The 26703-nt window shown below is 47.1% G+C and overlaps 1 long non-coding RNA gene across 1 annotated transcript in view; it reads right to left on the reverse strand.

Annotated features, from left to right (window-relative positions):
- Positions 1 to 5456: 5456 nt before the first annotated feature.
- Positions 5457 to 26703, reverse strand: part of LOC125945949 (uncharacterized) — a 39789-nt gene continuing 18542 nt past the window's right edge. The window contains exons 3-4 of the long non-coding RNA XR_007467254.1: positions 22747 to 22935; positions 5457 to 5515 (exon numbers count right to left, since the gene is read on the reverse strand). This is a non-coding gene — a long non-coding RNA (uncharacterized LOC125945949). The remainder of the gene's footprint in view (positions 5516 to 22746; positions 22936 to 26703) is intronic.

Genomic DNA, 26703 nt, shown 5'->3' on the forward strand with positions numbered 1-26703 from the left:
TATCTACTTTCCTTTCCTTCCACTCTCCCGTGATGGCGGTACTGTCGCAACGTCACGCGTGTCTAGTTTCGTCCGGCTCCTCGGGGCGGCGTTCCCGTAGTCCACGAGAATATATATAGACAACCAGGAATACAGGTTACCGTTCTACATTCTGTGTTTCACTTCTCTTATGTCGTCGTAATGGGGAGGCGGTGTATAGTCCGGACTACCGAGGAGGAACGCGCCAACGAAGAGCGACGTCAACGCATGCGCTTTGCGTTTTGTGCAAGCTCTTCGTCGGTGGTGTTTGCCGCCCGCCGGCGACGATTGCATCCTTGTCTTAGTTCCTGCCATCGCTCTTCGTAGGCGCATTGCTCCTCGGGAGTCCGCACTTTAGCGAATGGGATGGAATTAAGCGGTGTGGATCAGACAGCAAACTGGAATGGCCGATATTCTAGTGCACATCAAAAGAAAAAAACGCAGCTTGGCAGACTAAGTGATTCGTAGGATGGACAACCGGTGGGCAATTATAATTACAAAATGGGTACCAAGAGAAGGGAAGAGCAGTCGAGGACGGCAGAAAACAAGGTGGGATGATGAAGTTAGGAAATTTGCTGGCGCAACTTGGAATCAGCTAGCGCAAGATAGGGGTAATTGGTGACCGCAGGGAGAGGCCTTTGTCCTGCAGTGGACATATAATTCGCTGATGGTGATCATGAATATAAGAGTAACAGAGGGGATACGAGAATGTGTGTACAGTCTGTTTTACACTTAGGGGAAATCTCGGAGCGAATTGCATCGCGATGCGGCGAGCGCTGGAGTCGGGTTCCGGAAGCAGCTCGCGCAGGCGCAGACGCTCGAGGCGCGTTATCATGCGTCGCGCTGTCGACGCGGTTGGCGGCCAGCCACGTCGAGCAGTCGACGCGGTTCAAGATAACGCGCCTCGAGCGTCTGCGCCTGCGCGAGCTGCTTCCTGCACCCGACTCCAGCGCTCGCCGCATCGCGATGCAATGCGCTCCGAGATTTCCCCTAAGTGTGAAACAGACTGTACACACATTCTCGTCACGACGACCACTGATCAAGACAATAAGTGTGTTCGTACCTTTGTCAAAATTTTGTGTCACCTCTGTGTCGTGTGTCGCTGGTCATCTACCTTCACAGAGTGGAATGGCTCATTATTTTTCGTTTGCGCCCGTTGTATTGGACTCAACTGCTTTACGCAGAGTACGATTGCTAGGCGTTTGTAACCCTCTCCCTTGTTGCGTTATTTGGTATGCCGTTTTGGGGAGAGGAGCAAACATGCTAAGTTGTAGTAAAGAAAATGGTGCGAAGACGATGCCCAATGCTCCAATAGCCGGCGCATCACTCACACGATGATCCTCGTACAGGTTCAGTGATTGATGTGCCGGTGGACCTTCCTCAAAACTACTTGCGGGTGACTGGACAATACATGTTTGGCGCGTGGCACCGAGGCATAGAAAATGTGGCCGCGTTGCCCCGACTAAGCGTTTCGAATTCAACTGGAGGTGGTATGTGCCATCGGCCCTGCCGATATAGGGTCACGCTAAGTGTTCCAGTTCCACCTTGCATTTCTATCTTGTAAATAGTCCGTGTTAATACGACGTTCCTTCAACTTTCATCTGTGTCTGCTTCCGTCCATCCGATGTCTGCAGCGAACCTATCGCCGCTATCCTTAGCGGAAGTAATCTTCACTTGCGTAGACCATCTCTGGCTGTGTGTCTCGGATGTCCAAATGGAGAATACAACTATATACTCTCCAGAGGGAGGAAGAAGACCTGAACCTAACTGCTCCTAAATACTACAAAGCACAGTCATAGTACCTCTTCTACTTTAAGTAGACGTTTGACTGGTGTTTGTGTTGTTTCCTTGAACGAATACCGGCGTGAATGCTTGAAGACCTGCAGGCTAGCTTTGGCGTAGCTCTGACGTAAATTGCAACGTCACCCTATTCAGCTATATCAGAAAATCGCTGTCACGCAAGTGGTGGCAGCAATTTTTTCGCACTAGTCACTGCAAGAAACGCCGGTACTCGTCTACCTTACACTTTACCAACCTTACAGGGAATGTCGGTTGTGGAGCAATGCACTATTAAAGCCGGAATGTGATGGTTCGCTGTGAGCTTCCGTAGGTTTATTATCCCAGAAATGTGTTGTTTCATTCCGATTTTCACTAACATGCTTTAGCGCGCTTCCACATCAATAAAAAAAAGACGACGTACATCAAGACAGGAAAAGAGGTGAAATTTTACAAAGGTCACTCACCTGAACACTGGTATTAACATAGGTCAACGTGTGACGTATTCCCCCAGTTACCACAGTAGCAAACTTTTTAGAGGACCAGCATATACCTGGTCGTTTCGCATACCCATTCACATCGTAATATAAGATCAGTTGGCTCTGCCCATTCAGCAACTGCGATTTGAAAGCAATACCTATATTTATAAAACGTGCAGCTTCAAATGCGTGCTCGCTATATCAATAAAATGAAATGCTTACGTAATCACAATTTTGGTGACATTTCTTTTTTTAATCTAAAATCAACTGAACATATATGCACGGGTATTCATATATAATGAATTTACGTAATGGCCTAATAATGCCCTTGGGGATAGTACGTATCTACGGTAGCGCCTCGAGCACAATTAGGCGAGCAGCACTGCCTGTGGCCCTTTTAGGGGAGACTTGACATTCTTCTGTGCAGTCATCACACAAGAATCGTACTATTTTAAATACAACACGTTACCGTTAGAAGTGATCACATAAATTGAGTCTTCTGGTAGACCTCCCTCATTTTCCATTCCTTCATGTGCGATTATTTGCGACACCTGTACGTAACTCCAGAGAAATGCCTGTGGAAGCAGATATCGTTGCGTGATCTCGATGCCCACGTTACCCTGCTGCCTCAAAGTATTTTTTTCGCTCTTATCGAGTGCGAATCTAACCATGAAGATTCCGGAATAGCCAAACACAGCTTTTCCGTCTTACTAGGTTGGCAACACTGTGCTTCTACAGGGGCTGGTGAGCATGTCAAGGGGTAGATGGTTATCACAGTGAAAAATGTCGGCGAATAATTTCTACCTATACAAAGCAGGGTGGTGCATAACTAATGGTAGGGTGTCCAGAGTGGCAGAGGGCCCACGGCGCTCACGGCGGAGCGCTCATAGACAGACCCTTATGGCAGAGCATCTAGAACGCTAGAGTTTCCAGCGCCCTCCCTGTCCTGTTGTTTCTTTTCACAGTTTTCCTGTTTCCTCTAAGTGCAGGAAATGGCTAAAAAACACGATAGATTTACTTAGAACTAGTGAATTAGCCAGTAAGGTTGATAATTGAGGAAGTTCTTATGCGTCCATAATGAATACTTGTTTCCGGGCTTTATGCGCTGCCACCCTCGTCATTGAGTATGGGTGAGTCGCGCTGCTGTCCCGTGCTCCGAGTACTTTCAGAGAAAAGTAAGTGACACTGCGGCCACCATTCATACTGATTTGAGTGCCGAGCTGGCGTTGGCGGAGAAGCAGATGCCTATCGGGCCATGATAAAGTGAAGGTAGCCTTAACAACAAGGATAGAGACGTATAATTGACACCGCAATTGCCACGAAACGTTTATTCAAGGAAAGCAGCATTTAAATGCAGGCAAATGCAGGCAGCATTGTGCAGTCGCCGCTATTAAGAAATGCCTAAGGTGCAATCGTTCAGCGACATTTTGCTCCCACTTGCCCGGTAAAACATATTGCCTCCACTGAGCCACCAACTGATCACTGAGCCGACTTGAAACCAGTGCGGCAGCGCACCTGTTGTGTTTCAGAAAGAAAAGTATGCTTTTCATCACCACGTCAATGGAAGTGTCGAAAAAGGATGGTGCAAAAAAGGAAGGATATTCAATTTTCGACTAATTCATAAACGTCACCCTTTTCGTTGGTTGAGAAAAACAAAGGATGGTGTCCTACAGTTTTGTGCTTGAAGTATCCAAGAAAATCTAAGTGTAGTAAATACCAACGTTCTTAGACTACTTCGTGGTCTAAGAACGTTGGTAAATGCCGCATGTATGGAGCCGAAGTTACGAGCAGTTTTCTGTGTCTCCGAGTGTAAGTCGTATTGGAAAAGTGCTGCACAGAATACTAGTGCGCTCCTTACGAAGGCGACTCTGCGTCGTAGGCCATGGCGTGAACACAATTTTTTTTGCAAACTAGAGCTAGGTGAAGGAAGTATTGTCGGCGTTATTTGTGCCCTTCTAAGTCAATAGCTTTGTAATGCATGCACACGCAGATTGAATTCACAACCGCAAAGCACCAAAAGTGTTGCTGTATTATATCTGGCGGTGCTGTGATCTACAGTATTCTCAAACAAGCATAAAAGCTTGCAAACACCAAGTAGAAAAGCGCGTAAAATGACAGAATACTTACAGCATAACAAAAAAACCTACGCTGAAAAATGCAATAAATGCAATTATTAGCACTCTTAAGGCCCATTCACACTTGCGACTAGGCGAGGTCGCGCGACCAAGTGTGTCACAAAGCGACCAGTCGCAACTACTCCCAAATGGTCGCTTTTCTCGAAATGCGACCATTTCGGGCCTGTCGCTCACTGCTCGATTTTTAGGTCGCGCGACCGCAGTCGCAGAACAGCTGAACCAATCAGATGCGAAGGAACACGACGTCCGTATACGCTGACGCTTATTTTACGCGACGATGACATTTCAAGCAGACTTGAGCGGCATATCACGACACATTTCGGTTTAGCGACTCGTCGGTCGCATTTGCCAGTGTGAAGATCGCGTCTTGAGTAGCTTTCTGGTCGCCAGTCGCAATCGGTCGCGTGACCTCGCCTAGTCGCAAGTGCGAATGGGCCCTTGGAGTGTCGGAAGGTGGCACTATCGCATGCTTGGCTTCTTTCGTGTGGTAGAAGCTATTATGCTCGCTTGGTTCAACCACCACTGTTTCCAGAAGTGTTTATGAAACAAGAGCCCCTGCTTGTCAGTTTCTTTTTTTTTTTTTTTTGCTTGATGCGCCCGTGTTTAGACCTATTCTCATCGCCAGAAAGGAATAAAATCTCGGAAGTGTGAATATTCACAACAAATAAAACGGAAAAATATGCCATTTCTTCTTGTAGTAATCGCAGAACATTGAGACAAAATGGACAGAACTGGAGGCACATACAAGCGCTCTCATACGCGTTCTTGCATGTCTCGACTTTATTCAATTTAGATTCCTTTTTCTGAGCTAATCACCAGAAAGCTTACCATAAATGTAAGTCTTAAACTTAACTGTTGTCATTCAACACATAACATGGCAACTCTATAAGGAAAACATGTTACCAATTTCAATGTTATTTTTTTTAATTATGGTGCATTTTGAAAATATGTGATTAAGTTTTTGACAGCCACGCTCAATAGACGTGTTATTAGGCCGGCTGAAATGATAAAATGTTCATATGGATGGTAAATCTTTTTGACAGTATCTCACCTTTAGAACGGTATCCATATCATTTCGCTGTTCTTTAGTGATCTTTCCTTCAGGTGCTTCAAAGGAAAAGACATGAAGGTGTTAAATAGAAAGCCGTGCCTAATGAGCCAATTAGACATCGATGAGTATTTGCAGACACGCGTACACGTATGCGTACGTAATGTGTTACGTCCTTAGAAATATATTTCAATATAGGCTTAGAAGCTTTCTTGTGTCATTGAAAATGTTTTTTTTACATCAACCCCGCGCAAAAGAATGTAATGAATGAGGCGAACATTTTAATTGAAATCTTAATATGCACTGGAGAAAACGGCAGCTGAAGCACTACGAAATCACAAGGTACATAACGATGCTTGTCACCGAATATACAGACATCTTTATGACATGATTTTTACGCCGTATAACCTCCTAAACCATCATAGGTTTATTATGTCCCATTTTAGTTGAACGCGCTCTGCATGCAAGGGATTTAATGCACGTGTTCAGTAATACGGGGAAACTTACAGTCATTCTTTTACAGTGTAAATTCCAAAATTTTAAAGTAAATACAGTCACCTTTCTCTGCCTCATTTCCTGAACCATATTCTGTACGTCACAGCCACTCTTTGTTTCCGCGTTTGATTAACATAACAAAGTAAAAAAATCGCGATTACCGAACACATATGCTGCTTCAAGCAGGTGCAAGTAATATTCAGCGCACACTTCGATGCCACTTCCAACATATATACTAAGCTGTTTGAAACCTACATTTATCTTGCAAGTATAAAAGGTAGCAGTCTCGCACGAAAGGCAAAAGCATCGATTGAGAGAGCAAATTATTAGACTGCGATACGAAGTAAGCATAGAAGATTTAACGGCTGTGTAAGGTTGTAAACATTCGCCTACTAACTAAATTACCGAGCAAGGTGTCATGCGCGCGCAAGCAAACAGGAACACATCTCGCATTGTAGTTTTATTGGCCGTATAAAATTGTAAACGTTCGCCTACTAACTAAATTAACGTGAAAAGTGTCATTCGCGCACAAGCAAACAGGAACACACCTCATTCGATTACCGCGAGAACTCACTGTTGGAAATGTTCGCGTGAGGAAGCGTGGCGGCAGCAGCGAGTGAATTTACTTTCGTGCTTCCTCTCGCTTCAACGCGAACTAAGCGGCGAGAACACAGCGCACACTAAGCTGTCAGTACTTGGCGCACCCTGCCATCACCGCAGATCGCTTTCAAGATAGTGCTCGCGCAGGCGCCCTCGGCCACGCCATACGCCGCAGTATAACGCCCCTCCCCCCCCCCCCCTCCCCCCTCTCGGTACTTTCTGTGTGGTGGAAAACGGCGCGCACCCTCCTCGCCTTTCCCTTTTGCGCGCGCGAGATCGTTCCAACATCATCGGCTGACCCTCTCAAGCTTTCACTTGCACATAAAGCATACGGCACACGGCAACGGTGTTATCACAGTTGCAATTTATACGTAACATCACAGTGGCGCCGACGGCTACGCCTGAATTACATCTGGAGTGTCCATATAATTGTTATCACAATAATATCGAGGCTGGAACATGATCCCTTACGTTGGCACATAGTTGCCTACGGGTGCTTGGCAGTGCTAAAATACATTCATTTAGTGAGATGGTTTATGGCGAAGAAGATTTAAAGCTGCATTTTCAATTCATAAGGATGTGGACGTATACGTTGATATTCATAACGATGACTTGAATCATCCTAGCAACTCTATGCGTTTGATTAAAATTTCTGCGTAATATTTTTGATGCTCCAACAATCCCCAGCTGGTCAGACACCAAATCGTGAACTAAGAAAGCTAAAGAAGCTTTGATGGTCTTGAACACTTTCCGTTCCACATAAAAAAAAGTTCCTCGGTCCTTCCAATCCGTGAAGACGGTTAACCAGCGAAGCTGAAACGTGTGGCCCCGGTGTTTATCCCTGGGTTAATTCCGACGTTTCATTAAAGTATTTCTAAATTATGAGGTTACACACACGTTCGGCTGCGATGGAGAGGATGACGTCACTGACGGTATGCCCGCAATCCGACATTGTCGCTTGCGTTCGATGTCTCGAGTTTGCTCGGCGGCGTGGTTAGCAGCATTCGCCCGCCATTGTCGCTTGCGATTCTTCGAAATTGAATTGCTTCGAAATGAATATGTCTGTTACCTAATACAATGAATGGCTCATACCCTCGTAAACGTGGCCTCGCCATTACTACGACAAAAGAGAAGTGAAATGCTACGCTGGAATGATTAGGCGCAACGCAGCCAACTGTGTAAGCAGACGACAACGACGAACGCGGGAGCAGTGGCCCGAGCGCGTGCCCAGCACGAGCACGAGCCAACGAGCTAGCTGTGGTAGAAGACGACGACACTCGAGCCAACGCTGATGATGACAGCTTTCTGTAAACAGGCGATTTTGCCTAGCCATATAGGATTTCACCTAGACATACAGATTCGCTTTAAAATTACCTGCGCTTTCCGCTGCCAATATCATCGAATATTTCCAGAAATGGCACACCAGCTTTAATTCTTTATTTTAGCTTGGCGTTAACGTATAAGTTGTTCTAGACGAAACACACTTGTTTGCTAAGCACGCAGACCTAGCGTCTAATAGCATAACGAATAACAAAACACGTGCCTTTCTGCGTCGATGATAAAAGTGTACTTTTCGGTTTAGACATAGGTACGCATTCGCTAGAGGCTGCCGCGGAAGCATTTTCCAACAGCTGTATATTATGAAGCGCCGGAAATACAAAGCTAGGCCAAGGAAGCTACGCACGTCTTTGGCGCGTTGAGGCCTGGGGAAGCGCAGGACAGCGGTGATCTTATCGGGATCAGGTCGAATGCACGCTGCGCCGTGCTCCCTTATGGGCTGCAGAATTAAGCGTCTCTTCCTTATGTATAATAAACACCTCCTCCTTGCTGACAAGGTGTCTGTGTACTTTAATGGTTTTGCTGGCGAAGTGGTACTTTTTACAGCGAAGCTGTATACCTGTACCAGCCAAGGAAATTTTTGTGTCGGCGTAAGCAAAAAACGCCAGGCCAAAAATTGAATACAAATAGCACATCTACTTTGAAATCAGACACACAGCATACAGTGCAGCACTCGTTTTCAAAAGAAAAACCACAAAACAGCATCGAAACTACATGATGGATGATAAGGCGCGTCTGAACAATGGGAACAACCTCCGACGCGTTCCGGTAAAGATTAGGTTTGCAGCTGCTTAGAAAGGAGTGGACGTCATTCAAAACCCTCGTGAAACCAATGTCTCTGGTTTCACTTTTTGTAGAGCCACGTGTGTGAATTCCACTGACGTCACAATGGGTAATCGTTGTGGGTGTCATTCACAGCGCTCTTCTCCCCTCGCTGCCGCTGTCGCTCTGTTGGCCGACCAGCTTCCTGGAGGCGGCCGCCGCTGACGCCGCCGTCGCCGGCAGACGTGCAGGGTCGTCCACGTCCATCACGACCGAGCAAGGAGCGAAGACCAGCGAATGCACTTAGAATTGCACGGAAATAAACCGGAGCTTGAAAGAACAGCACTGTGTCAAAGGACACTGCGTCGTCTTACTTCGTCGTCTTTACTCGCTAAAACTACGATATAATTTCGAGAGGCGCGGTAGTGGGTGCTCCGGATGAAGTTCGACCACATTGGGCTATTTAACCTGCATCCAATGTATAGAACACGGGCGTTTTTGCAAATGCTGCCGGCGCGGCCGGGATGTGAGCCCGCGACGTCGCAGTGCAATGCCAAAGCCACTAAGCAACAATGGCGGGTATCCTGGAAATTCATTAAAAGTGGATACTTCTAACAAACCAACCGGCTGCAATTTGTAAACTGCAATATGTCCATTCTAGCTCTAGACGTAAAGGGCGCCTTAGATAACGTGAGCCATGAAGCCATTCTCCGTAACCTAGAAGATATCGGCTGCGGTGCCAAAACATACGCCTACATACGCGCTTTCCTCACCAACCGTACGGCCACGGTGGGAATTGCCAATCTCCGGAGCAAGACATTTCACCTACCTAACAGGGGTACGCCGCAGGGTTCGATAATCTCGCCACTCCTCTTCAACGTGGCCCTCCTCAAACTTCCCCGCCTCCTAGACACCATCCCAGGGATATTTCATGCTCTATATGCAGATGATATCACACTGTGGACGAGAGGCGCGAGCACGGGTGAACAGGAGGACCGTCTTCAGGAGGCGGTCAACATCATCGAACGGTACCTGAATACCTGCGGCCTCCACTGTGCCCCGGATAAATCCGAGCTATTAATACTCGCGGCACGCACCCGGGGCCGGCCCCCAAGCCACGACGCACCGGACCCACAAGTCCTTCTTCAGGGAGTCCCGATACCGAAGGTCGACTCACTTCGAATCCTCGGACTCCATATACACAAGGACGGGTCCGGCTCCGCCACATTCCCTAGACTACAGAACACTGTGGCACAGCTGACTCATCTGATACGACGCGTGGCAAATCGCCGCAATGGCCTCAAAGAGCACGACACCTTGCGAATGATACAAGCCCTCCTGTAGAGCCGAATTACATACGGAACTCCTTACCTCAACCTGAAGACAGCCGAGAAACAAAAGCTAAACCTCCTAATACGAAAGGCCACGAAACTCGCCCTAGGACTGCCAGCAACCGCCTCCACTGACCGATTGCTTCGCATGGGAGTTCACAACTCCTGGGAAGAACTTGCGGAAGCGCACCTCATCAACCAGATCGAGAGACTGAAGATCACAACCACAGGCCGAGCAGTCCTCTGACGCACAGGATACGCAATCAACCTAGAACTTGATGGCGAACGTAAGGAAAAGATCATGTCGAAGCTCCGAGATTGCCTACAAGTTCATCAGATCCCTCGGAACATGCATCCAGAACACCATCGAGGCAGACGGCTCTCCAGGGTAAACGCCATCAGACACAAGCACCGTAACGACCCGCAGGCGCGCTACGTGGACGCAGCCAAATATCCGGGCCGAAACGCTTTCGCCATCAGCGTCACAGACTACAGGGGAACGACACTGGCGTTGGCTACAATTCTCGCCAAACACGCGGACACAGCAGAGGAGGCCGCTATAGCACTCGCCACCCATACAAGCGACGATGCCATAGTGGTCTTCACCGACTCTCAAACAGCGGCACGCAACTACATGAAGGGCAGGATCTCCGTCAAAGCGATAAACATAATGAAACGTGGCGACACTCCTCCCCCCTACACCTGCATCATGTGGGTTCCGGGACATGAGGGACTCGAGGGGAATGAAGCGGCACACACCGCGGCCCGCGCAAGCGTCAACCGGGCCTCCCCGCACGAGATTTTCGACATGTCCCACCCACCCAAATCAGCGGAGGAAACGGAATCAATACCGCAAACTTATCAAGCGCTACTGCAGCACTATCGGCTTGGACGCAGGGTATACCCCCCACCACATCCAAAACTAACGAGAAACGAAGGTACCGACTACAGGCGACTCCAGAGGAATACCTTCACCCACGGAAGCTTACTGCATCATTTCCACCCGACGCTATACAGCTACACCTATCCACACTGCAACGCGCCAGACACCTTGGCACACCTCCTACTGCAATGCAAGCACACCCGAGCAAGCATCACAACGACACAACCAATAGCAGCAGACGCAGACCCAACCCTCCTCGGAGAGACGTGGGAGGCTGCGATCTCCAAGCCGGACCTAGTCGACCAGCGCGAACTCGTCGCCCCGGCCCGGAGGGCGATCCAAGCCAGAGGGTTCCTGGAATAAGGGACCCTCCCACCTCGACTGGCAACTAACTCACTGTTTCAAATAAAGGTTTATTCATTCATTCATTCATTCTGTAAAATAAACAAAAATTCAAAGGGAATAAGCGATTTTTTTTAATTAGTTCGATACGTGTTTCAATTTCTGGTACTGTTTCAATGGGCCAGCTCAAGAGCAATAGGTATGCCATACGCTCCAGGCGATATTTAAAATTATAAGGCACCTCTTTTCTGCCGCAAGGTTTGACCTAATAATTGCAGAAATAAAGACGTCAATAAATTACGCAACACTGTGACGAGCCTTTGACGCGGAGGATGCGTGCATGTCTATTTGGTCATTTTATCCCGTCACAATGTAACCGCTATAGATGAGACTCATGGCATAGCCTCCTATATATTTCACGCCTGCCCATCGGCGCCGAGAACGCAGGGAACCGATCGTCGCGCCTAGTTCCAACACTCACCACCAGTATGCGGTGATAACCCAGAATAGAAATACAGGACGCTTTACCGCGGCGTGCGCTGTAGCATAACTATATATCACGTTATTTTTTTATGGTGTTCATTCTATCGTTTTACAACATCTGTGGGCGTTTAAGGCCAACACAGAAGCGTAGAGGGCGCCGCGAATGGCTTCTTCCAAAAAAGGGGAACGATGAAAGGAAAACCACAGCTCTCATCTGTAATACTACGAAGCTTCATTTTTTCTTCTGCTTATTAGTACATGAGTTTTGTATGTCAGTGTGGAAAAAAAAACAATGTAGGCTCTAATAACTGCCTAACAAACGCTTTTATTGTCATCATTTGGATTTATATTTGTGGAGTTTTCGTGACAGGGGCTTCTGTGAAAAAAACTTTTGCGATGTCGTTCTTGTCCGTTATCTTCAGCATAAAATTAGTGAATAGAGGGGAGAACTTTGTCACCATGATCTCAAACAGCTTCTCGAGATGCTCAGACACAGAACAATTTAATAGTTCACGCTCTCGCAGCAGTTGAGCAGCATTCACGGCAGTCTCCCTCAGCGGCTGCTTAAAATTTCGTCGCTTAGCGAGCACTACTTCAACCTACTTGTGCAAAGAGTTCAACACAACTACGAGTTCGTTTGATCGATACAGCAGATGGCTTCTGCCTTGAAGCCTAATCAGAGAATCTGATGGCGCCGAGGGCTTGGGCTTTGTCAACAAACTGAGGCATTCTTTGCAAGACACCCGCTCATTAACAGCTCTCGACAGGTATCCGCGAACCATCGCTAGTGCTGCACATTCTGGCGAACGAAGCGTTTCTTTGCGTCGGGTAATGTGGTTGACCAACGCTGCTATCGCCTCCTTGGGAAATTCTTCGGATGGTTCTGGCGTAGTGCTTACGCCAGCGGGCGACCTGCGAGGAGGTCGGGCAAGGAGGTGGAATGGTGCTCCCGGAGTGATTGCGCGGGCACAGAAAATATATAGGAGGCCATGCTCGTGGAGGCCGTGTCCAAACGTGTGATGCAGATAATTGAATTGGGTGTTTGCAGTGAAATCTAGGTCGCGGGATCAGCGTTGCAACACATTTCTGGCACTTCTGCCATGTCAAATGGCTATCACGCTTTTGTTCGACCCGCCAGCCGGGCATCCTCTATGGGCTTAGCCGAGCTGGCCTTAAACTTAACTCTTCCAAGTGTAGTTTCGCTCTTCCTCACACAGCCGTTCTCGTTCACCTTGTTAGTACCGCGGGTGTCCCCTGGCAGCCTAGCCCCGGGCACCAACAGCCTTAACCGCTGGACAAATAAAGTTTATTCCTATCCTATCCATGCTCCCAACCTGACCCGACAAGGTGCGCGTAGTCCAATACTTTCCTGTTCCTCGCTCATTCAGACGTGTCCGGAAGTTCCACTGCTTTGTCAAGAGTTTAGCCAACATTTCCCGGTCACGTACCGACCAACAAAAGAAGGACGGCTCTTTTTTCAAGCGAAGCTTGTATTAACTCACTTGTGCCGGTGCTTATGTTGCCGTACCAACAAAAACCAAGCAGCGCGAAAATAAAAAAAAATTGCTCGTTGCGTTGTGTATTCGAAGCAGCGGCTTCCGTGTTGCGATACCACCACGCTAACCGATTAAGCCACTGTCGGTTCATCACAGACACCCTTTAAAGCGGGGCTTTTATATGCATGAACAAGTAAACGTGAAGCCCACAGCTGGCGCGCGTGATCATGCCATACCCCCAGCTAATTACAGGCGTCCCCTTCCTCAGGAGGATGGAAAGGGTGTGATCGCGTGTTCGCTCGCATCGCCAGGGGCCGGAAACTCCCTATTGGGGGCGAGCTCTACCACTGGAAAAGCTGGCGCCACCGTCAGCGTGACGTGGCATGAGGGATCACATGGACACAGCGGCCGCGTCGTCTTCTTCGGAAGCGCCGAAGCGAGCTGAAAACGAAAGTGTAGTCTCACCTGCGCTACGGTTCTGATTAATTCAGTGGGGATGTTTTCCCGCTTCGGGTGTCTGCTTGACAACACTTGAAAACATTATAATAAGTAGTGGCTGCCTTTTAAGGCGTCCCACATGGTAGGCTATTGCTTGGTACCGCAATGCCGGACGCGTATGCAACGGAGCCCGGTGTCAGCCTTCACACGTACCTGCAGGCCAAGAAGCTGCGCGTAACTTGCATTGCGATCCTAGAACCGGCAAGCAGCCATTGGCTACAACACGGGAGTGTAGCAAGCACTTCCGCGAGGAAGATTCTGCTATGGCGTTGGGGCTGCGATGTTCGGTGAGTAGCAGACAGCGTGCACTGAGAAGCTCGCCCGCGCGCGCTGCCCGGTTAAAGTCACGAAGATTTGGTCTTTGAACTTCTTGATGCTATATACTGGCAAGTTCACCAGAATGGAACGGGAACGGGAACGGTAAGAAGCACATTATAAAAGGGCATGGTGTATGCTGATGTTTGTGTTAGCACCAAACAATTAATCTACTGGATAAACAAATATAAGCAGTGGGAAATTCCTCGCTGAGAAGACCGATTGAGAACCTTGAGAACTAACGATATTGAAACGTCCAAGAATTTAGAAGAAAAGAAAAAGAATGATTGAATCGTCGCGATGGCACGAGTCACCGTAAAGCGTCGACGTCAATACTTATAACGAAATTATTCTTGAACAGCTGTGATAGCGTTGACGCAACAGTGGTTGCTTGTGTACTGTCAAATGCTCATATTCTGCAGCCTGAAGCTCACGGCACGTTGCGCAAGCGCGCTCCCAGCCAAAGCGAAACATTGTGCGCGGGAATGCATGCAGACGCGGAGTCGGTCGCTGCGAACCCATGCGATCACTGCATTGAGACTTCATTCTGTTATGCTCCATTTGGTTATACCAGGGTCCTGCAATAATTATTGAAGGACCTAGTTATACTGATTGCACACTATAAGAACATATTTCACGTTGTACCTTTCACGGAAGAAGCTGGTTCGGGGGACTCCGTCACGGCGACCGTGCGCAATGGGCGTTCACTGTACGGATTCGGTATAGAGATAGCGCCTGTAAACTATTCTGCGCTTTCTGTTTGCCCAAGACGATTATTCTCACAGTATGAAACTTCCCTCGTTTGGAGAGTACTTGGGGTTCAGGAGGGCTCCCCGTGTTTTTTTTTTTTTTTTACCAAACCTATGAGGAGCGCGCCGCTTCGTCCCTCAAACTACGCATGGATGCGCTTCTGATCAGTGTTGTACACGTGCCTCTAAAACAGGAACGAAAGCTCGTTACTCGTTCCTTCCCAATATTGAAACGAGTTCCAGTTAAGAGTTCGTTTAATGCGAAAGGAACGCGTTCCAGTTACAATTCGAACATTGGAGCGTGTCGTTACATTAAACTTACATTTTTTGATTATTTATTTGAAATATAGTGTCGGATAAGCCTGAGGCCAAATAATGTGAGCAATTTAAAACTCACATTTAACTACGTATGTTATACGAATTTGAACATCGCCGGCAGTAGATTAGCCGGAAATAAAATGAAACCAAAGAAATACTCTTTTAAGAATTTTTTTCAGAAAGCACCGGACATACTCCAGAGATGTCGAACTGCAACTTTGGTGCTCGTCTATTACAAGTGCAACACATAAGGCACTTTCCACTTCGGTCTTCAAATGCGCAGTCAGGATATTGCGCTTCAGATGTGCAAATAGGAAGTTACTTACATGCACCAATATAATTAAATTTCTTGCACAAGAAACCACATCGAAAGAAACAATACATAGGCGTTTATCGAATGCTAAATCAATACTGCAATGTGAGTGGGAAGAAGAAATGTCCAGAATACATATTTGCAACTTCCTTGTTCCTTGTTCGAACTCAGCAAGAATTGCATCTCGATGTTGGTGCCTGACAGATGAACCCGTTTTTCAAGCGAAGCTTGTATTGCCTCACAAGTGTTGGCGGTGGAGATGGGGCTGTTGTCACGCTAAAACCCTATCAAATCGTGTCCAAAACTTGCGTCTTGTTCGCTTGGCGTATACAAAAATTGGCTTGCAAGGGTACGAATGTATGACTAATATGACTGATAGGTCATGACATCAATAACGTCACATGCTCGTCAGTTATGTCACGATTGACGATAATAAATCACGCGTGGCGCAAATCCGCATTGGATATGCTCTTATGAGCCAGGGACAAGAATGAAAGGCAGGAAGGAAGAAAAGAAATAAAAACAAAGAACGAAAGAAAGAAATCACGTGAGGCTCATACCGGGGCCTCACATTTGAGCTCCGCTCCCAGACTAGAGCAGATGCGCGGAAAGCTGCGCCGGCACAGGAACACGTGACGCGCTCGACCAATCAGGGTCGTTTGGTGTGTCACGGGGAGGCAAAGGAAAGGGTCTTGGCGCACGATCAGATCAGTTTCGGCGTCCGGATGGGAAGGCGCGCGCGTGGTGCGTTCCGCCGAGCAACAGGCTGTGTTTGACCGACGGTGCCGTGAACTCGCTCGTGAAAGGGCTCGTCGTTGACGTGCCGACTTTAACGTGATGGATTCCTAAGCTAAGCCCAGGCGAAACGTCAGCGAAGAACCAAGGACCCCAAGTTGTGGGAGCGCATTGTTGAGGCCAAACGTCGGCGAAGAGCTGCCGACCGTGACTTTAGGGTAAAAGAAGCGGAACGCCTGCGAAAGCGTCGTCTTGACACAAGCTTCGCTTACCATCATTTTCTCGACAGGGGAAGGGCTGGTGATTTTTTCGCTAGCACGTCGTTGGAAATGTTGAAGTGCCCTTCCACGGAAGCGCTTGAGGGTACTGCCGTGCTGTACTTGAGGAAAAATTGGTTCAATCCCTCAAAATTGATTATCTGCGGCAGCGGGTAGTTAACTGGTACCAGCAAGTACCGCGACTGCTCATCCCGTGCCTCGGCAGGAAGAGTTCGGGGCCCATGAGGACGTGAAGACTGGAACTTGCCATCCACTGCGAAGTCCCTCGAATGGCGCTGCGATCCTGACGTCATAGTTTCTTTGCGGCAGGCCGGCATGGAGGAAAGAAACTACAGGAGGAAACATCACGTGGCAATCTTCAAGCCTAGCAATAAAAACGTACCACAGACATCTTGCGTTTTGCTTGTGTTTAGCTTTTTCGTTCGCGCCATTTTCCGCCTTAGCTCGGCTGGCTCGGCGTATAGAGAACGTCGCACGCTAACATTACACGCTGTTTCGTGCAGTGACCGCTTGCGCTATGCCGTGCTGCTGCGCATTTAACTGCAGCAAGAAGCATGACGCTGGTTACGCAGTTTTTAAGATACCGCAAGGAAAACGTGATGGCTTGCGCAAGAAACAGTGGCTGCACAATATTGGCCGAAAGAACTTTGTTCCGACAAAGAACAGTGTTGTTTGCGAGGTAAGACGCCATTCTTATTGCTCGTATCAATGCATCCCCTAATGCTGCATTTTTTTCAATTCTTCCGGCCTGCTCGTCAGCGTTTTTGTTGCGGAAATTTGTTCGTTGCAGGAAAATGGCGTTTTCCTAAGAATGCTGAATTTCCTGCTGGAACTCCATCACCTCGCACGTCGTCAACTGTTATTCAATCGGAAATGCAGCACTATAGATTCTGCTTTCCACTGGACAAATATACCCGAAGATACAGCATCTTAATCGCACTCTTCGTGTTTGTTAGCATACGTTGCCTGTTTTACTGAAAATCGAAATAGCAGCTTGTAGAGGAGCTATTTACAGCTTACTTCGATGTGTGTGTCAGTTACTAAAGTACAATGAATGGAAGGCCTAAAAAATTTGTGCAAGTATACCCATGCTATTACAGGTGATGAGCTCCAGCTAGTCCACATTTTAAGGCGAGACCCTTAGTTGGATGTGTATCAAGGTGATCGTTTGAGGTACACAAAGTAACGTGACCTAATGAAGACCAGAAGCGAGCCAAATCATGTCCAGCCGTGTATAATAGATTATTAATGATTAACAAAGTAAATTCACGACTGATTATTGATTGGATTAAGGTGGGTAAAGGTGGATTAAAGTGGATTGAAGCTAAATAAGGAGAGCTAGGTTTCATTAAGCAGGATTATGGTGGTTTAGGCTGGATCAAAATGTAATAAGGAGGATTACGTCTATGAGAATTAGGTGTTTGAGGGGGCTTTGAGGGGTGTTTGTCACTTCGTTCTTGGGCAGTATCCAAATATAGAACTCTTAAATTAAGGACTCGTTTGTGCATGCGCGCCCAGTATGAAACGAATCTCCTGAGCATCCGCGCATTGCATATTCTTTGCAAATAGTGGCTCGGCTCAAAAGAAAACGTGCTATCTCTTGCACCTGAAGGGTCGTTTTGATCGCAGCAGAGCCGCTTATTGGAAAGGACAAGCTCTTAGCGCAAGAACCCTTTTGCCGTCAATTTTCGGCCGCGCTGATACTGCTTTATCATGTACTAAACGGTGTAGGTTTGTGCCATGGCATAATGTTACTATTGTTGTGTTTTCTTGAGCATGTCTTTTTCTCAGCTGCCACCCGTACTGCATGGCACATTCCTACACTATCATTGTTTCTCATTCTGAGTATTATCTGATACTCTTCTACGTTATCTGTAGTTTGCCAAGGAACATTGTTCCGCGTTCATAAAAATAAAGCATGTTGCTGAGCATTCTTTTTGATTTTTGTGTGATAAATGTTTTTCTGATGTCTAATCAAAATCACAATTTTAACTATCCTACTACATAATTTAACGGTATGTCGGTTTAAACTATCAAAATACCTTACACACAGGCATTTCTTTTGCCTAAAAATGTAGAATGCCTTCTTCCTTAGGTATACCGAGTATGTTTTTAAGCTCCATTGACACCGACGCCTAAAGAATAACTTGTAAATACCTTTCCTCAGCTTCTGTTATTGCGGATGATGAGTGGTTGCCGGCACCGCTTCATCGCACTGAAATTGCACAACCGTCTAATTCAATGCAGAAACCACAGCGCAAAAGCTACTTTGGCATTGATACAAACACATGGACGGACGATGCACTCGCCAGTAATTCATTATAAGGACGCACGCTGAATATAATACCTGCGGTGCACATGCAAGAAAACCACACACATTGCGATGTGCCACAAGCAATACTAGATCAGATGCACAAAGTAAACCAGCGTATCATGCGGCAGAAAAAATATCTGGGGTATAGAACTCGCCTCAAAGCTCATTTTACATCAGTGTGTGTCATTTATACGGCAATAAGTTGAAACCAACCTCCTCATAAACGTTACCTTAAGCATTATCCATGCTGCTATCACCATTTATCAAAATTGTCTACGCCACTGGGGCACGCAGCTGGCCCAAACTCATGCGCCACCGTTGAATTCTACGGCCCGTCCGCGGGAGCCAAGGCGGAATAGCGTGCTGTGCGCAGTGCGCGCAGCCTGCGGGCGAAGAGAATCGAGGAGGAAAGCGCGGTGGGGAGCAGAGTGTCGCTACGCGGTGGCAGTGCCACCTCCACCACTGGCGGTTGCCGTATATCCTACTGAAAAAAAAAAGTTGTCGCAGTTTCACCTTAAAGGCGAAGCATCAATTGCGACAGCAAATTTGTAGAGAGCTATACGGAGTAATGAGAGTAGCTTTATCAGCTGTATAAACTTGGACATGCAGCAGCACCGGCAACACGCAGAACTGTTGTCGACGCCGTCTGCGTTTTGCCCGCGTTCGCACAAAATGCGTGCGGCGTTGGTGACTGTTGCCGGAGCCTCTGATATAAATAGGCACTTGGTGCCGCAGCTAAAGGTCGCCTCCCTTCCCTCCCCTCCCCCCCCCCCCTACGGCCTTTCGCGCGTCGGAAGAAGGCGCGTTTGTTCTACATATATGGTGATTGTAAAGGAGGAAAGAGACGCCTACTTCTGCAGCCCTTAAGGGAGCACGGCGCAGAACGTGCGTTTGTTCTCCGCCGTGCGTTCACTCCCCGTGAAAGCGCGCGTCCCTCGCGCCCTTTCACTCGCATATACAGCGTTCGGCGCGCTGCGACAATTTCATCTCCATTGACGTCATACGGAACCTCACGGCGACGCCGACGGCAGAAATCTGCTTTGGAGTGTTCATATAATTGCTATCGCAATAATAATTCACCAAGAAAACAATGCCTCCATGAGGTCACTGCTCAGGTCAGAAAGTAGAGGGAGAGGGAACGCAGCCGGGAGAAGGAGGGTTGCCGCGGAAGCCCTCCTTTTTCACTTCGTGTGCAAGCAGGCTGTGTTCGCGCTCTCTTGCAGTTCTGATGGCCGCGCGGCGACATTGGCCGAATCGCGGAGCAGAACCGGCTGAAGTGTGCCGCGTTTAGAAAGCGCCTTCTTTCTGCCACGTTTGCCTTGCAAGGTGCTATTCATGTTTTAAACCACTGGGGCATTTCTCGTACGCACCAGTGCCAAGCATTCCAATAATCAATATTCCAATACCAATTACCAATATTCAGGTTAATATATTATATTACGTCATTTCATGAAAGTAGTCGCTTTGAAATTCCTAACTTGCGGTTACGTTTAGGGCTACACTTCAACTAGTCTGCAGATATAGTGGGGGCGGGGGTAGCATAAAGAAAATAACTTCCTGGTGCCATCAATCGTTTTGTTTGTGTGTTGTGAAGTGGATCAACCAAAACTAGCCAGTTTCTCGGCCAGCCAAAACTCAACACAAGAACAGTTGAACGTTTTTGTTTTTATGCACACACCGCGTACTCGAAAAAAACTAACCTCCACGCAGTGCGAAAGTGTCAGTCTGCAGGAGCAATTCTCATTCACAACTGAAATTTGTACATAATGAGCGAATACAGATTCTAGAAGATCTAAACCAATACGAAAATTATTCACCATCACCGGCTGGTCACACGGAAGTTGACTATCTTGTATGTTATGACGGCGCAATCATTTTCTGGCTTACATAAAGAAGGTAGAGTACAGTAAATATATCTCAATGACATTATGAGAAGACATACATAACTGTAAACGGGCTACGTGCATATGCATGTATAGTAAAGAGTGAACAAAACGTATAGCCCCGTAAACGTAAAACACGCACTCAAGCCCTTCATTACAAGTATTTCACCGACAGCAGATGGGCTGCCGACGTGACGAATGGGTCGAGCGACACTGCTCCTGTGTTAGTCTACTCAGGCTTGTACAGAGCTGGTTTACTCATGCAAAATGAACTGCTGCTCACAAAATAAACTGAAATACTTGTGCTTAACTGCTGTCATTAGAAAACCTGAAAACCTTGGCAGAACTGGAATTCCCAATGTTCGAACACCACAGAGCCCCGCAGCCATTCATCGCGTAACGTGACGGACAGATTTAATTTTAAAGCAATTTAATTTCGAAGAATCAAGAGCGGCAATGGAGGGCGAGTGCTGATAACCACGACGCCGAGAAAAACTCGAGACATGCCTTAAGGCCACGTCAGAATGTGATTTCCACGTCTGCTAAAGAAATGCTGAAGTTTTTGGGACACAAAATAAAATGGCCTCCCATGACTTATTGCAATCAGCAGGGGTCAAAGATTGCTTCGTTAAATGGGAGCCTTCGGCAAGAAAATAAACGCAAGAACCAGGAAAGATACATTCTGTGTTCCCTTCCCTTTCGCTAGCTATATAGATGACATTCTTCCACATCAAGCATTAAAAAAAATCAGAACCCTTCCACTAATGTGAAGATGGAAGCCAGCGAAGCTGTGAATATTGTCCCCACGATAACAATTCACTATCGTCGTTGGGCACCACCCAACCGAACATGCCTATCATGAACAATTCGGTGTCTTTCATAGGCGTTGCAGGGGGGACGTACACAGTCACGATCACCGTAATGTCAAAGCGTTTTATTAAAGACGGCTATGGCAATCGCGGAGCGCACACAAGCGTTAACGCGCTGCCGTGGTCATCAGGGAAACCTGCGTCACGTAATGAAGAAGCAAACATAAGATCCAACGAAAACGGCGATATAATTCACACTTTTCTACAGTGCTATGTTTGAAAACACCGTCATCCCGGCGTTTTCATACGACTCCACCAGGTGGCGCGACGTGTCTCAAATCGCTGTACCCTTCACTTCCGGTTATCTCCGGACGCAATCTCCTGGAACCTAGCCTATAACAGCTACAATCCTAAGTTTGAATGCCTCCAACCTGGCGTTTCCCTACGACTCCATGAGGTGGCGCGACTTGTCTGAAATTGTCCTACACTACATTTCCGGTTTCCTAGAGATGCAATGTCCTAGAACGTAGCCTTTAACAGCTTCGCTGTAAAAACTATGCACTTCGCCGAAATGCGACACGGATAATGTCCATGTCCTTACTTTGAAAGAGAATGTTGAAAGGTGGTGTGCGTTAAAATATTAAGTCTTCCTCTCTGCATCCAGTGTTATACTTGTGAATTGTTGCCTTGTTTTGTAGGCACAAAATATAATGATTCATTGTTTGGACTCAAGGAATAGAGTGCGTCGCTGTTCTTCCCAAAAAATTTTACAAATTCATTTGAACGAACGCGTATCTGGATCAGGCCTGTGAAAACTTTTTTGTCGTTGTCGTATTGCAGGGCGAATATCGGCCCCTTTGAAAGATTATTCTTGTATGCGCAACTGGTATTTTGGACCACCCTCATGATAATCTACTTTCGCTCCGGCGATTTTTCATTGTAGTTTTGCGTACATTTATCTGAGCCTCTGCGTTTTAATTTCTCTCTATGGAGGACCAGTTTCCGCGAGTTGAAACAAAATTATATTTTCGCACGCAAACCTGCGTGCATGGCCAGGGACAATGCAGTAAGTCTGAATTAAGCAATTAAATTCATATGAAATCATCACCATCGCAGCGCAAAAAAATATTCGCATCATATCACGACAGTATCACATAGCAAATAATGATTTCTACAATGCGTGAATGCAAGATATGGGGCTTGAGCCTCCCGTCGAAAAACTTTGAAAGCAATGAAAAATCCACGAGACTTACGCCACAGAGGACTGTACCTGATGGAACGACACTTTTCCCCGCGCTTTCAAAGCCAGATCACTGAGGAAGCGATAAAAGGCACGAGTGATACTCACTGCAGTCTTCATACAGCACGCAAGCCCCGTCACTCCTCCGATACGTTCCATCTCTGCACCCGCAAGGCCTTCGACCATAACCCTCATACGAACTGGTGCTGCATCCTGTCCTGTAGACTCCGGGGCACGTCGCTTCACTTGTCCCACCGGTGTAGCATGGCACTCTTACTTCATTCGCTCGGCTGCAAGCTAAATATCCGAAAATAAAACATTTGCGCATTCATTAAAAAAGGTGATGTTTTATCATCTGGTCAATGTTATTTCGATGATGCTTATGCTAATGAGGCTAAATTTCGCACGCAAAGAAGCTTTGCCAAGAAAGAAAGGTTGGAGCGTAGTGAAGAACGGTGGTTATGGAAGGATGCAGTCTGAAGTAGTAGATCGGCCAGTTGAGCGAGTTGGTGGATGTTGTGCTAGCATTGTACTGTGCGTTTCTTTTTCTTGTGCTCGCTTTTGTACCCCACTGGAACCGCCTCCTACCCCCCCCCCCCCACCCCCACCCAAAAGGCCGAAGGAACCACACTACTCACTGGTAATGCCTATATGTACTGGTCGAGAGCGCCCTTTCTGTACGGATGTCATCTTAAATTCTGATCATTTAAATTGGGCCCTAACATTATACTTTCTGAATATTATGCATTGCAATTACGTAACAATAATGAATATTCTTATTCTATGTACGACTGTTTTCTTACGCTTATATCTTTGACGCACTGTGAGAAGTGCAGCAGAAATTCTGAGAATTGTTTACTAATGCGTAAGCATACTTTGGTTCGGCTGCTAGTTCACTTTTGTTTACTTATTTAGCTGGATTATGCATGTCTCCCCATCGCTGAAAATCATCTACTATTCCACTATTATAATCATCACATGTGTTATCTTCACCAATTATGCATTTATTTTGGAGATATATTGTATCAGCTAAGCCGAAACACCGTCACAAGCGTTTTTTCTTTCCACCCCACAGCGTCGTTTTTTTTTTTTGCTTTCCTTTCTTTATTGTCATTTTTGTTACGGCATTGACGCGACGACGGCGAGGTATGATGATGATGGTCCAAAAAGTCAAATGAACGCAACGAGCCAATCGAGGGACTCAGTGACGTCAATTAAGACAAAAAAGGCAAAGTTAATTAGGGCAGACCTAAATAAGGCGAAGTTAATTAATACACAGGTAATTAAAATACTCGAACTCACGATCATTATTGGGAATTGGACTCACGACAATTGGTGTTAATTAGGGCACGGTTAATTAAGCTACAGTTAATTGAGGTACATGTTTAAGACATAGTTCATTAAGGCACCCGAACCCACGACCTTCGGTGGGAGTGAAACCCTCTATCTTTGGTAGGCGTCGAATCTACGACCTGTAGTGTGGAGGCGCTTTTAATTAAGGTGCAGTTAATGAAGGTAGAGTTAATTAAGGCACTCGAACTTTAGAACTTCATTGGGAGTCGAACCCCCGACCTTGCGTTGTGCGCACACTGTGACGAACACCGCTGGTTGGCCGCAATTACTCAATGCATCGAACGTTTCGGTCATGTATTAACTGAACTGAAAGACCAGAGACATCGCGCAGTGGTCGCAATGCTTTAGCATTCATCCACTTAGCGATTACTCAGTACCCCTGGAATTTTGTTGCGAAAGGATTATATGGCTGATGAGGCAGAAAATCCGTTGTCGGCTTGACCACAACATGGTCCAATAGGGCTACGAACCCTCTACCTTTGGTGAGAGTCGAACCCAATGAAACACTGTATGAACTACACTGTATGTAAATGTGACTATGTATTGCCTTCCCGTGTACACTTTTGCCCCTCCTGCTGGGGCCCAAGTCGGGCCTGCAGTATTTTGTAAATAAATAAAAAAATTACCTTGGTTATAATTAGAGTTCTGTTAATTAAGGTAGAGTTAATTAAGGCACTCGAACCCAAGACCTTTGGTGGGAGTGGAACCCACGACCTTGCATTGTGCGCACCTTGTGGCGAACACCGTTGGACATGTTACGTCACGGCGCTTTTGCTCAAGTGGCCGCTTCAATCAGGTGACTCCTCCAGTGGCGCCACCGCACGTCGCCGTGCTTCTGCACACTTGGCCGCAACGCTCTCGCAATAATCCACGTAGGGATAACGAAGTGCGCCATGAATTTTTTTGAAACTCTACCAATCATCTACTGTTACACTATTATTGAAATTACATGTGTTAGCTAGACCGATTATGCATTTGTTTTGGAGATATAAGGCGTAACCCGATGGACTTATCTTGCTGGACTACTCGCCAAAGTAGGTTTACGGCATTAAAATGCGCTCTGAACGAATCGCTCTTATCAAGGCTAAAAAGGGAAATTTTAATCTTTCCTGGTTGAATTCCAGTGTACTCAGAAGGCACTTTGTGTTCTTCATTTGGCATGGCAGCTAAAAGGCAAACAAACCTGATATAAAAGGTGAAGGTTTGCGTCACAATTTGGCTGCTAAAGACTTAATTGTGTATGCAGCTACAAGAATTCAAATATACAAATGCCCGCATTTTCTGGAGTTCTATCGCAAAACGGACGCGGTGTGGCAGCTCAGTGCAGATGTTGTTTCGCTGCTAAGTTCAAGGTCACGTGTCTGATTCCGGCCGTGGTGGCCGCATTGCGACAATGCTATAAACACTTATGTGCCGTATGTTGGCTGCAAATCAAAAGCCCAACGTAGTGATAATTAGGTCGGAGTCCTCGACTGCGGTATCCCATGGACGTTAAACTCCATAATTTTTATCCCTCTCCACAGTCAGCAGAGCTTTAGCTTTTTTACATAAGTCATAATTATTTCGTATCCGACTATTCACAATGGTTATTTACAATACCTGTTTTCACTCTATAATTTCATGATAACACTTACAGGTACTTAGCCGGCACCCTATAATGCCATTATTATGTTACAACGGTGTGCTGTATCTGATAATAAACTTGAATACAAAAAACTGCAAAGTGTCCATTGCAGGAATGAAGGAAAGGTTTATTAGGTTGACTGCTTAAGTAGCCTGCTATAGCCTAACGTCAGTTCAACCCATGCGTCCACTCATGCACTGGCGCCGTTCAGTGACGATGCAGCAATACTTCCCTCTTCGAGGGTGCGACACACTTTCTTGCACAACCCTTTCTTGACAGTGCGCGCCGACTTGTCTGCCTGTTCAGTCACCTGCGGATGATGACGATGAATAAACTTTATTGTACAAAGTGTGTTGCGTTAATCTTGGGTGGAGCCCTCTTGTAGAGCCCCACTGGCCGCGGTGGCTCAGCGGGCCTGGTACAGGGTCGCCAGTTGGCTTCCCAGTGCCAGCTCGGAAAGCCGTGCCTCTCAAGACCACGTTGCGAGTGTCTGTGATGAGCTCACTCGCCTGGCTACTGCCTGGGCTGGGTGCTCCGTACACTGGTAAGTAATGTGTGTCAGTGTGGCTGCGTGGTCGTTGCACCAGGGGCATACCCTGGCTGTGTATACCTCTGGAAACATTGCGTGCAATCTCGATATGTACGGGTAAGTGTTGGTTTGAAGGCGGCGGCAGTCCCTGGCTTGTTGGCTGCTGAACTTGGTATGTGTAGGAGCGCACTTCCGTCTGGTCAGGCGTTGGTCCTCCAAAATCTGCCTGCTCGTGATGGTATCTTCATGGTGGTTTGTGAGGGGCCTCGAAAAGTGTTCTGCGGCTAGGCCAGCGAGTCCGCGAGCTACGCAGTCGGCCTCCTCGTTGCCTTCCAGGCCTGTGTTCTCTCGGCACTAGACGACCCCATGGTCCTCAGTCAGCGTGGGGCCCAGGATATCGGTGACGCACCTGGGAAGTGTGCTTCTAAGATATAACCAACAGGCGGCCTGTGAATCCGTCAGGGTATATGCGGAGCGACCTCTTCGTTCTGCTTCTTTGATTGCGAGGTCTATGGCTGCTGCCTCCGCGGTGGCGCTTGATGTGGTGCGTATAGACGCG

This window comes from Dermacentor silvarum, chromosome 5 (assembly GCF_013339745.2).
Source record: "Dermacentor silvarum isolate Dsil-2018 chromosome 5, BIME_Dsil_1.4, whole genome shotgun sequence".
Lineage (NCBI taxonomy): Eukaryota > Metazoa > Arthropoda > Arachnida > Ixodida > Ixodidae > Dermacentor > Dermacentor silvarum.